This window comes from Prionailurus bengalensis, chromosome B4 (assembly GCF_016509475.1).
Source record: "Prionailurus bengalensis isolate Pbe53 chromosome B4, Fcat_Pben_1.1_paternal_pri, whole genome shotgun sequence".
In the NCBI taxonomy this organism is placed as follows: Eukaryota; Metazoa; Chordata; class Mammalia; order Carnivora; family Felidae; genus Prionailurus; species Prionailurus bengalensis.
This window is the reverse complement of record NC_057358.1, coordinates 59,902,279-59,914,915: the sequence shown is the minus strand read 5'-3', so window position 1 is coordinate 59,914,915 and position 12,637 is coordinate 59,902,279. Positions and strand designations below refer to the sequence as shown.

Below are 12,637 nucleotides of genomic sequence, written 5' to 3'. Positions count from 1 at the left end.
CCACATTGGAAAATTATTTGAAGAAAATAAAAAATAATTGAAATGTAGAACTTTTTTTAATCTATTTTTCATAGATACTGCATGAGCACAATATAAAATTCACAGTGTATTTAAAAAAAATGTTTATTTTTGAGAGGGTCAGGGAGGGACAGAAAGAGAGGCAGACAGAAGATCTGAAGTGGGTTCTTTGCTGACGGCAGCCACTCCAATTTGGGGCCCGAACTCACGAACCATGAAATCATGACTCGAGCTGAAGTCGGGCACTTAACTGACTGAGCCACCCAGGCGCTCCTCATAGTGTACTTTTTTAACCCCCTCACATTGGTTGCCCAACTTCCAGTTTCTCTCCCTTACTGCTACCATAATATTGAGACATATTCTGTGCTTATAAGGCATGCATGTATACAGGACACTGCCTTTTGAAAGAGAAAAAGAGAAACGACTGCTTTCAATTAATGCATGGTTCCTGAGTGTAAAGTGAAATGACATGAAAAATAAAAGTTAAGTTCTCAAGATTTCATTTATTTCAGGAAGTTGTTTTCCAATTCCATAAATTTCCACAATAAACTTTGCTTTAAGATTCCAGTGAAATGTCTCTTCTTCTCATTTGTGATGGTCTTCTGTTCCTCACTCTTTCTCTAATCTAAGATTTTACTTCTCCAAAGCCTGCCTGGTTCTTTTGACTAAGTCCATAAGGTGAGCACCACATGGAGCTGCCCTGCTACTTTTGAATGAAGACACTTGCCCATTTGGAGAAGAAAACAAGCTTTCTCCCCTTACTTCATTCCTAGCCAGCACATGAAGGGTAAAGATGATGGGGGCTATTTGTGTTCACTAGAAACAAAGATTTCCAGACACCAGCACCACTATTTGATGATCTCTTCCGTCATCTTCTAAAGGCAGTCCTTGCAAGGTCTTCGTAGGAGAACCAAATTCCAGCCATCTTGGAAGTTTGATGCTATGAACGAGTGTAACCTGTTCAATTACACGTGAAACAGTGTCTGAACTTCCCAATAGGAAGAGGTTTTAAACTTGCTTGCTCTGTCCCTCTGGCAGAGCCTTGGTACCAAGAGTTAAAGGTCTATATTGAGGTCTTTGTCAAGTTTAATCATAAACACAGTTTTTTTAAACCCTAAAAACAAACATTCTTTCATCTTAGGCTTATAAAGTTCTTAAGAGAAAACACAAACTTTGAGTACAAATCACAAAATAATCATCAAACTCATTACAATACTTTGCTAAAGGGGTGCCTGGGTGGCTCATCAGTGAAGCGTCCAACTTTGGCTCAGGTCATGATCTTGCAGTCTATGAGTTCAAGCCTCGCATTGGGCTCTGTGCTGACAGCTCAGAGTCTGGAGCCTGCTTCGGATTCTGTGTCATCCTCTCTCTCTGTGCCTCCCCTGCTTGCACTCTCTCTCTCAAAAATAAATAAATATTGAGATTCGGCGGCAAGATGGCGGCTTAGGAGGACGCTGGGCTCACCGCACGTCCTGCTGATCACTTAGATTCCATCTACACCTGCCTAAATAACCCAGAAAACCGCCAGAGGATTAGCAGAACAGAGTCGCCGGAGCCAAACGCAGACGAGAGGCCCACGGAAGAGGGTAGGAAGGGCGGCGAGGCGGTGCGCGCTCCACGGACTGGCGGGAGGGAGCCGGGGCGGAGGGGCGGCTCGCCGGCCAAGCAGAGCCCCCGAGTCGGGCTTGCAAAAGCGGAGGGGCCGGGCGGACTGTGTTCCGACAGCAAGCGCGACTTAGCGTCTTGGAGGTCAGAAATTAACAGCTCTGCTCGGAAAGCGGGAAGGCTGGAGGACAAAGGGAGGGAGAGCTGTTGAGCCCCCTGACAACAGAGCTCAGTTTGGTGGGGAACAAAGGCGCTCGCCAGCGCCATTTCCCCCGCCCATCCCCCAGCCGAAATCCCAAAGGGAACCGGTTCCTGCCAGGGAACTTGCTCGCTCTGCGCAAACACCCAACTCTGCGCTTCTGCGGAGCCAAACCTCCGGCAGCGGATCTGACTCCCTCCCGCTGCCACAGGGCCCCTCCTGAAGTGGATCACCTAAGGAGAAGCGATCTAAGCCTGCCCCTCCTGCCCCCGAGCACCTTGCCTACCCATCCCAGCTAATACGCCAGATCCCCAGCATCACAAGCCTGGCAGGGTGCAAGTAGCCCAGACGAGCCACACCACCCCACAGTGAATCCCACCCCTAGGAGAGGGGAAGAGAAGGCACACACCAGTCTGACTGTGGCCCCAGTGGTGGGCTGGGGGCAGACATCAGGTCTGACTGCGGCCCCGCCCACCAACTCCAGGTATACACCACAGCACAGGGGAAGTGCCCTGCAGGTCCTCACTACGCCAGGGACTATCCAAAATGACCAAGCGGAAGAACTCCCCTCAGAAGAATCTCCAGGAAATAACAACAGCTAATGAGCTGATCAAAAAGGATTTAAATAATATAACAGAAAGTGAATTTAGAATAATAGTCATAAAATTAATCGCTGGGCTTGAAAACAGTATACAGGACAGCAGAGAATCTCTTGCTACAGAGATCAAGGGACTAAGGAACAGTCACGAGGAGCTGAAAAACGCTTTAAACGAAATGCATAACAAAATGGAAACCACCACAGCTCGGCTTGAAGAGGCAGAGGAGAGAATAGGTGAACTAGAAGATAAAGTTATGGAAAAAGAGGAAGCTGAGAAAAAGAGAGATAAAAAAATCCAGGAGTATGAGGGGAAAATTAGAGAATTAAGTGATACACTAAAAAGAAATAATATACGCATAATTGGTATCCCAGAGGAGGAAGAGAGAGGGAAAGGTGCTGAAGGGGTACTTGAAGAAATCATAGCTGAGAACTTCCCTGAACTGGGGAAGGAAAAAGGCATTGAAATCCAAGAGGCACAGAGAACTCCCTTCAGACGTAACTTGAATCGATCTTCTGCACGACATATCATAGTGAAACTGGCAAAATACAAGGATAAAGAGAAAATTCTGAAAGCAGCAAGGGGTAAACGTGCCCTCACATATAAAGGGAGACCTATAAGACTCGTGACTGATCTCTCTTTTGAAACTTGGCAGGCCAGAAAGAATTGGCAAGAGATTTTCAGGGTGCTAGACAGAAAAAATATGCAGCCGAGAATCCTTTATCCAGCAAGTCTGTCATTTAGAATAGAAGGAGAGATAAAGGTCTTCCCAAACAAACAAAAACTGAAGGAATTTGTCACCACTAAACCAGCCCTACAAGAGATCCTAAGGGGGACCCTGTGAGACAAAGTCCCAGAGACATCACTATAAGCATAAAACATACAGACATCACAATGACTCTAAACCCGTATCTTTCTATAATAACACTGAATGTAAATGGATTAAATGCGCCAACCAAAAGACATAGGGTATCAGAATGGATAAAAAAACAAGACCCATCTATTTGCTGTCTACAAGAGACTCATTTTAGACCTGAGGACACCTTTAGATTGAGAGTGAGGGGATGGAGAACTATTTATCATGCGACTGGAAGCCAAAAGAAAGCTGGAGTAGCCATACTTATATCAGACAAACTAGACTTTAAATTAAAGGCTGTAACAAGAGATGAAGAAGGACATTATATAATAGTTACAGGGTCTATCCATCAGGAAGAGCTAACAATTATAAATGTCTATGCACCGAATACCGGAGCCCCCAAATATATAAAACAATTACTCATAAACATAAGCAACCTTATTGATAAGAATGTGGTAATTGCAGGGGACTTTAATACACCACTTACAGAAATGGATAGATCATCTAGACACACGGTCAATAAAGAAACAAGGGCCCTGAATGAGACATTGGATGAGATGGACTTGACAGATATATTTAGAACTCTGCATCCCAAAGCAACAGAATATACTTTCTTCTCGAGTGCACATGGAACATTCTCCAAGATAGATCATATACTGGGTCACAAAACAGCCCTTCATAAGTTTACAAGAATTGAAATTATACCATGCTTACTTTCAGACCACAATGCCATGAAGCTTGAAATCAACCACAGGAAAAAGTCTGGAAAACCTCCAAAAGCATGGAGGTTAAAGAACACCCTACTAACGAATGAGTGGGTCAACCAGGCAATTAGAGAAGAAATTAAAAAATATATGGAAACAAACGAAAATGAAAATACAACAATCCAAACGCTTTGGGACGCAGCAAAGGCAGTCCTGAGAGGAAAATACATTGCAATCCAGGCCTATCTCAAGAAACAAGAAAAATCCCAAATACAAAATCTAACAGCACACCTAAAGGAACTAGAAGCAGAACAGCAAAGGCAGCCTAAGCCCAGCAGAAGAAGAGAAATAATAAAGATCAGAGCAGAAATAAACAATATAGAAACTAAAAAAACTGTAGAGCAGATCAACGAAACCAAGAGTTGGTTTTTTGAAAAAATAAACAAAATTGACAAACCTCTAGCCAGGCTTCTCAAAAAGAAAAGGGAGATGACCCAAATAGATAAAATCATGAATGAAAATGGAATTATTACAACCAATCCCTCAGAGATACAAACAATTATCAGGGAATACTATGAAAAATTATATGCCAACAAATTGGACAACCTGGAAGAAATGGACGAATTCCTGAACACCCACACGCTTCCAAAACTCAATCAGGAGGAAATAGAAAGCTTGAACAGACCCATAACCAGCGAAGAAATTGAATCGGTTATCAAAAATCTCCCAACAAATAAGAGTCCAGGACCAGATGGCTTCCCAGGGGAGTTCTACCAGACGTTTAAAGCAGACATAATACCTATCCTTCTCAAGCTATTCCAAGAAATAGAAAGGGAAGGAAAACTTCCAGACTCATTCTATGAAGCCAGTATTACTTTGATTCCTAAACCAGACAGAGACCCAGTAAAAAAAGAGAACTACAGGCCAATATCCCTGATGAATATGGATGCAAAAATTCTCAATAAGATACTAGCAAATCGAATTCAACGGCATATAAAAAGAATTATTCACCATGATCAAGTGGGATTCATTCCTGGGATGCAGGGCTGGTTCAACATTCGCAAATCAATCAACGTGATACATCACATTAACAAAAAAAGAGAGAAGAACCATATGATCCTGTCAATCGATGCAGAAAAGGCCTTCGACAAAATCCAGCACCCTTTCTTAATAAAAACCCTTGAGAAAGTCGGGATAGAAGGAACATACTTAAAGATCATAAAAGCCATTTATGAAAAGCCCACAGCTAACATCATCCTCAACGGGGAAAAACTGAAAGCTTTTTCCCTGAGATCAGGAACACGACAAGGATGCCCACTCTCACCGCTGCTGTTTAACATAGTGCTGGAAGTTCTAGCATCAGCAATCAGACAACAAAAGGAAATCAAAGGCATCAAAATTGGCAAAGATGAAGTCAAGCTTTCGCTTTTTGCAGATGACATGATATTATACATGGAAAATCCGATAGACTCCACCAAAAGTCTGCTAGAACTGATACAGGAATTCAGCAAAGTTGCAGGATACAAAATCAATGTACAGAAATCAGTTGCATTCTTATACACTAACAATGAAGCAACAGAAAGACAAATAAAGAAACTGATCCCATTCACAATTGCACCAAGAAGCATAAAATACCTAGGAATAAATCTAACCAAAGATGTAAAGGATCTGTATGCTGAAAACTATAGAAAGCTTCTGAAGGAAATTGAAGAAGATTTAAAGAAATGGAAAGACATTCCCTGCTCATGGATTGGAAAAATAAATATTGTCAAAATGTCAATACTACCCAAAGCTATCTACACATTCAATGCAATCCCAATCAAAATTGCACCAGCATTCTTCTCGAAACTAGAACAAGCAATCCTAAAATTCATATGGAACCACAAAAGGCCCCGAATAGCCAAAGGAATTTTGAAGAAGAAGACCAAAGCAGGAGGCATCACAATCCCAGACTTTAGCCTCTACTACAAAGCTGTCATCATCAAGACAGCATGGTATTGGCACCAAAACAGACACATAGACCAATGGAATAGAATAGAAACCCCAGAACTAGACCCACAAACGTATGGCCAACTCATCTTTGACAAAGCAGGAAAGAACATCCAATGGAAAAAAGACAGCCTCTTTAACAAATGGTGCTGGGAGAACTGGACAGCAACATGCAGAAGGTTGAAACTAGACCACTTTCTCACACCATTCACAAAAATAAACTCAAAATGGATAAAGGACCTCAATGTGAGACAGGAAACCATCAAAACCTTAGAGGAGAAAGCAGGAAAAGACCTCTCTGACCTCAGCCGTAGCAATCTCTTACTCGACACATCCCCAAAGGCAAGGGAATTAAAAGCAAAAGTGAATTACTGGGACCTTATGAAGATAAAAAGCTTCTGCACAGCAAAGGAAACAACCAACAAAACTAAAAGGCAACCAACGGAATGGGAAAAGATATTCGCAAATGACATATCGGACAAAGGGCTAGTATCCAAAATCTATAAAGAGCTCACCAAACTCCACACCCGAAAAACAAATAACCCAGTGAAGAAATGGGCAGAAAACATGAATAGACACTTCTCTCAAGAAGACATCCGGATGGCCAACAGGCACATGAAAAGATGTTCAGCGTCGCTCCTTATCAGGGAAATACAAATCAAAACCACACTCAGGTATCACCTCACGCCAGTCAGAGTGGCCAAAATGAACAAATCAGGAGACTATAGATGCTGGAGAGGATGTGGAGAAACGGGAACCCTCTTGCACTGTTGGTGGGAATGCAAATTGGTGCAGCCGCTCTGGAAAGCAGTGTGGAGGTTCCTCAGAAAATTAAAAATAGACCTACCCTATGACCCAGCAATAGCACTGCTAGGAATTTATCCAAGGGATACAGGAGCACTGATGCATAGGGCCACTTGTACACCAATGTTCATAGCAGCACTCTCAACAATAGCCAAATTATGGAAAGAGCCTAAATGTCCATCAACTGATGAATGGATAAAGAAATTGTGGTTTATATACACAATGGAATATTACATGGCAATGAGAAAAAATGAAATATGGCCTTTTGTAGCAACGTGGATGGAACTGGAGAGTGTGATGCTAAGTGAAATAAGCCATACAGAGAAAGACAGATACCATATGGTCTCACTCTTATGTGGATCCTGAGAAACTTAACAGGAACCCATGGGGGAGGGGAAGGAAAAAAAAAAAAAAAAGAGGTTAGAATGGGAGAGAGCCAAAGCATAAGAGACTGTTAAAAACTGAGAACAAACTGAGGGTTGATGGGGGGTGGGAGGGAGGAGAGGGTGGGTGATGGGTATTGAGGAGGGCACCTTTTGGGATGAGCACTGGGTGTTGTATGGAAACCAATTTGTCAATAAATTTCAGAAAAAAAAAAATAAGACAAAAAAAAAAAATAAATATTTAAAAAAATTAAAAAAAAATCTTGGCTAAGTATTTCACCAAAAAAAGTTTTTAAAATTACCATATATATATATATATATATATATATATATATATATATATATAATACAATATAGTAATTATATATATAACTATATATTATATGTAATATATATGACATATATAACTATATATAGTTAACTAGCAACTAGTTAATATGACTAACAATTAAGATGTGTCAAAAAATGCTGTATTCTATTAAATTAGAATGTTGAATTATTTTTCTTCTCAGACTGGTTTCCTCATAGTAGATTGTTATTTATCAGCCTTTAAAAATAGTTTAATTTTCTTAGTGCTCTGAGACACCTACATATAAATTATTAAAGGGATCAAGTTGGAAAATTTTTGCCCTATTTATTTTTAGTATCTATAAAGAAACAATGCTGAGCAGATAAGTAAGAGCTACTTAGATGCTTACCTGAAATTGACTCGTTTTCCCTTGGAAGGCATATGGAGAAATTGGATGATTATCCAATAATAGCAACTGCATCTGGCATGCCAAGAAGAACTCAGATCTCTTCATATGAAGGGTGCCCAGTCACAGTCAGCATATTCATGGACACAGATGTCACAACCGGCACAAGATTTGGTATCACTGAAACTCTTCTGATCCAACCGAGGAACAAATGGGTACCGGCATTGTTTTCCACACCTTTCTTGCTGGTGTCCATTGCCTTGGTATAGTTAACTCCAGTTGGGTAACTGGATTTCACTGTACTGAACTTCAGACCATTGCAAAACAAAAGCAGCAACATTGGAGTTCAACCCATGCATACTTCTTGGGAAGGGGGAAATAGATTTTATCTATCTTCAGAGAAATATTTAAGGTTTAGAATCGCTTTGTTTTTATATATCATTCACATCAATTAATGGAGAATTAAAATAAAAATTCTACTATCTCAAAACATTGACTGCTCTGTGGTGACTGTCAGAGGAGTAAGAGAGGGAGACTACTGACGCATTCTGATGTAGCATTCACTTTGCACTGCTTCCTGTCATGACCTCCATCCAGCTCTGCCCTAAGATTAATACGGGACTCTAAAAAGAATGAATTAATGTAACAATACAGTAAAAACAAAACAAAACAAAACAGAAACACAAAACAACAACAACAACAAAAAGCCCTTTTTAGAGAGAGCTTTATCCCATTTTCATCCCTGTAATAGACACCAGCATCTCTGTCCCTCTTTTGGTCATAACACTCTCCCTTTGGGAAAATTTCCCTCTCCCACCTTATGATGATCTGATACAGCTGTCAATCAGAGTGACTCAGCTCTGTGGCCAAAGGGGTGAGCGACTGACTCAGGCTTGGTCAATCATGATACTCAGTGCCTCTTGCCACAGGGAAAGACCAGGTTTGGGTAGGAGACCTGGGCTCGGTTTACCAGAATCTTTTCCTGTTTTCTGGGATTTTATACGGAAATGCTGGGACATAAAACCTCTCACTTTGCTCTAGAGTTGCTATGTCAACCTTCAGCTACCTACCCTACTCCTTCCACTCCCCCTCCCTCTCAATCCTCTCTCAGCACCCCAGTCCAGCTCAGAACAGCTCAGTTGTATACAGGCACTCTTGAAAATGTCAAAGAATCCATGGTGCAAGCCACCAATTTATTCCTCTTCAGTTCCTATATCTATTCTGTGCTAATGGATTGCTGTTTATAGCATTTCTTTATTATGGTGAGCACAATGCCAGTAGAGGGTATGGGAGAGATGCTGCAGGAAGAAGGAGGCTTCTGGTGTCAGTGCGCTATGATTTTCTTTGTTAAACTCCTGCTTAAAGGTGCATCAATGTTGTGTAGAGGGGGATATCTGGAGACACTCTGCACCAGCCATACACCATCCCTTGGTGATCTTGCAGTGAGGTCCAGGCCAAATTGACCACTTCACGACTCTTTGACATCAACACTGGATTGTTCCAGACCTCCTGTCAGCAGTGGCAGCTGGACTCTCTCTGTGCACCATCCGACCAGCCTTGGCTCATCTGTGCCCTAGAGGGTTGTTGCCCACAGCCTAGTAGCTGTGGACCAGCTTTGGCTCAGGCAACCCAGCAAACTTCCCTGCTATTCCATGGGGGTAACCATACCTTCTCTAATGAGGTCTAAAACCCAGGCTTGGGAGTGGGCCTTCCTCCATGTTTTCCCTTCCTTGGACACTTTCCAACAGCCTAGGTATCCTTTTGAGTTCTCTTTACATCTTTTTTTTTTAAACTTAGTTTTTAACTTATTACTTTTTATTTTCTTAGAGAGAGAGCATGCGAAGACAAGAGGGAGAGAAGGGTGGAGGGAGAGAGAGAGAGGGAGAATCTCAAGCAGGCTCCATGCTCAGCGAGGAGCCCAACGGAAGGCTTGATTCTAGGCCCCTGAGGTCACGACCTGAGCCAAATCAAGAATTGGACACTCAACCGAGTCACCCAGACTCCCCTCTTTTTACATCTTTTAAAGTAGTTACTCTCCTATTCTAGTTTAATAATAACTCTTTATATATAACCTCCTCTGTTCAAATTAGTGTGTTTTCTATTTCCCGATTAGATCCAGACTGATTAACCTGTACTTTGTTTTTTAATTTTTACTGAATCCAGTTGATTTTTTTTTAAAGCAAGTTTTATACCCAACATGGGGCTTGAACTCACAACCCCGAGATCAAGAGTTGCATGCTATATTGACTGAGCCAGGCAGGCACTCCCTAGCCTGTTATTCTTTTTTTTTTTTTTTAATTTTTTAAATATTTATTTATTTTTGAGAGAAAGGGCCAAGTGTGTGCAGGGGAGGGGCAGAGAGAGAGAGGGAGATACAAAATCTGAAGCAGGCCCCAACCCCAAGCTGTCAGCAGAGCCTGAAGCGAAGCTCGAACTCACGAACTGTGAGATCATGACCTGAGCCCAGGCTCAACCGACTGAGCCACCCAGGCGCCCTTAGCCGGTTATTCTTAGTACTACTTTTAGTTTCTGTGATTGGTTTGGCTCTTTTTTTTTTTTTTTTTTTTACCTCTACTTTGTTAATGTTATATTATTATTCTACCTCTGTAAAATGGGAGAAGCATTGCCTGCCCTACGTGTTATCATGCATAAGAGAGAGTTTGTAAATTATAAAGTGATATTTTATGTTTGTTCTGTTTATTATCTAACAGTGCTTCTTTATCTTCCTGGATTTTCTTTCTCCTCACCCTCTGTCTGAACATTTTTAGGAGTTCTTAACTTTTGCCTTCCCCCTATACCCTTGCTTCCTATAGCTTCATCTCCATCTCCTGCTGGAACTCTGGGTGCATATCTCCATTAATACCACCAGTTATTCTCCACTGTCTAGATGCTGGAAGATAATGTCCTAAATGTTAAATTTGACATTCAAGGCCTCGTTCATTCAACATACACGAAGGCCTGTAATATGCAAGGCACTGTTCCAGATGCTGGACATACAGAAGTAAATAAGGTAGACAAAATGCCTAATTTATGGAGTTCATATTCCACGATTTCACCATAATCTATCCTTTCAGACTTATCTCCCTTCCTTAACTTGTGCCCCACAGGAATGTGAACATCTCGTGGTTAATTTCCTGCCCCTCTATCAAGTATCATACTTGAAATTATTTCCATCTTCTCTGTCCATCCAAACCCTATGCTTTCTTCAAGACCGGTTTAAACCTATCTAGACACTTCTTATAATAGTTCGTGACTTTTCCCCATAGCAACTTATCTGAGAGATCAAATATGTTCTTTTTTTTTTTTTTAATTTTTTTTTCAACGTTTATTTATTTTGGGACAGAGAGAGACAGAGCATGAACGGGGGAGGGGCAGAGAGAGAGGGAGACACAGAATCGGAAACAGGCTCCAGGCTCTGAGCCATCAGCCCAGAGCCCGACGCGGGGCTCGAACTCACGGACCGCGAGATCGTGACCTGGCTGAAGTCGGACGCTTAACCGACTGCGCCACCCAGGCGCCCCTCAAATATGTTCTTTTGTAACAGTGGCTCAGTATGCATCTATTCTCAATGGGTGAAGAAAGAGTTTGTACCAGAACCTCAGCATATGGATGTGGGGACCTGTATACTCTGAAGAATCTCCTTAGCCATAGAGGAATATAATTCCTTTCCAAAGGAGAATGACTGGTCTAACCTTATGCTTCTCCATTAAATGTGTGCTGTTTTTAAACCATTTCATTATTCAAATTCTTTTCTTTTAATTTTATTTTCTTTAATTTACATCCAAATTAGTTAGCATATAGTGCAACAATGATTTCAGGAGTAGATTCCTTAGTGCCCCTTACGTATTTAGCCCATCCCTCCTCCCACAACCCCTCCAGTAACCCTCAGTTTGTTCTCCATATTTATGAGTCTCTTATGCTTTGTCTCCCTCCCTGTTTTTATATTGTTTTTGCTTCCCTTGCTTTATGTTCATCTGTTTTGTCTCTTAAAGTCCTCATATGAATGAAGTCATATGATATTTGTCTTTCTCTGACTGACTCATTTAACTTAGCATAATACCCTCCAGTTCCATTGGCGTAGTTGCAAATGGCAAGATTTCATTGTTTTTGATTGCCAAGTAATACTCCATTGTATATATATATACTACTTCTTCTTTATCCATTCATCCATCAATGGACATTTGGGCTCTTTCCATACTTTGGCTGTTGTCGATAGTGCTGCTATAAACATTGGGGTGCATGTGTCCCTTCAAAACAGCACACCTGTATCCCTTGGATAAATACCTAGTAGTGCAATTGCTGGGTCGTACGTAGGGTAGTTCTATTTTTAGTTTTTTGAGGAATCTTTATACTGTTTTCCAGAGTGGCTGTACCAGCTTGCATTCCCACCAACAATACAAAAGAGAACCTCTTTCCCCGCATCCTCCCCAACATCTGTTGTTGCCTGAGTTGTTAATGTGAGCCATTCTGACAGGTATGAGGTGGTATCTCATTGTGGTTTTGATTTGTGCTTCCCTGATGATGAGTGAAGTTGAGCATTTTTTCATGTGTCCTTTGGCCATCTGGATGTCTTCTTTGGAGAAGTGTCTATTCATGTCTTTTGCCCATTTCTTCACTGGATTATTTGTTTTTTGGATGTTGAGTTTGATAAGTTCTTTATAGATTTTGGATACTAACCCTTTATCTGATATGTCGTTTGCAAATATCTTCTCCCACTCCATCGGTTGCCTTTTAGTTTTGCTGATTGTTTCCTTTGCTGTGCAGAAGCTTTTTATTTTGATGAGGTCC

General features: G+C 41.3%; 1 long non-coding RNA gene across 1 annotated transcript in view; it reads right to left on the bottom strand.

Annotated features, from left to right (window-relative positions):
- Window positions 1–501: 501 nt before the first annotated feature.
- The window catches only part of LOC122472268, a 57,710-nt gene continuing 45,574 nt past the window's right edge, over window positions 502–12,637 (bottom strand). Inside the window, exons 4-5 of the long non-coding RNA XR_006294397.1 lie at window positions 7,853–8,453; window positions 502–975 (exon numbers count right to left, since the gene is read on the bottom strand). This is a non-coding gene — a long non-coding RNA (uncharacterized LOC122472268). The remainder of the gene's footprint in view (window positions 976–7,852; window positions 8,454–12,637) is intronic.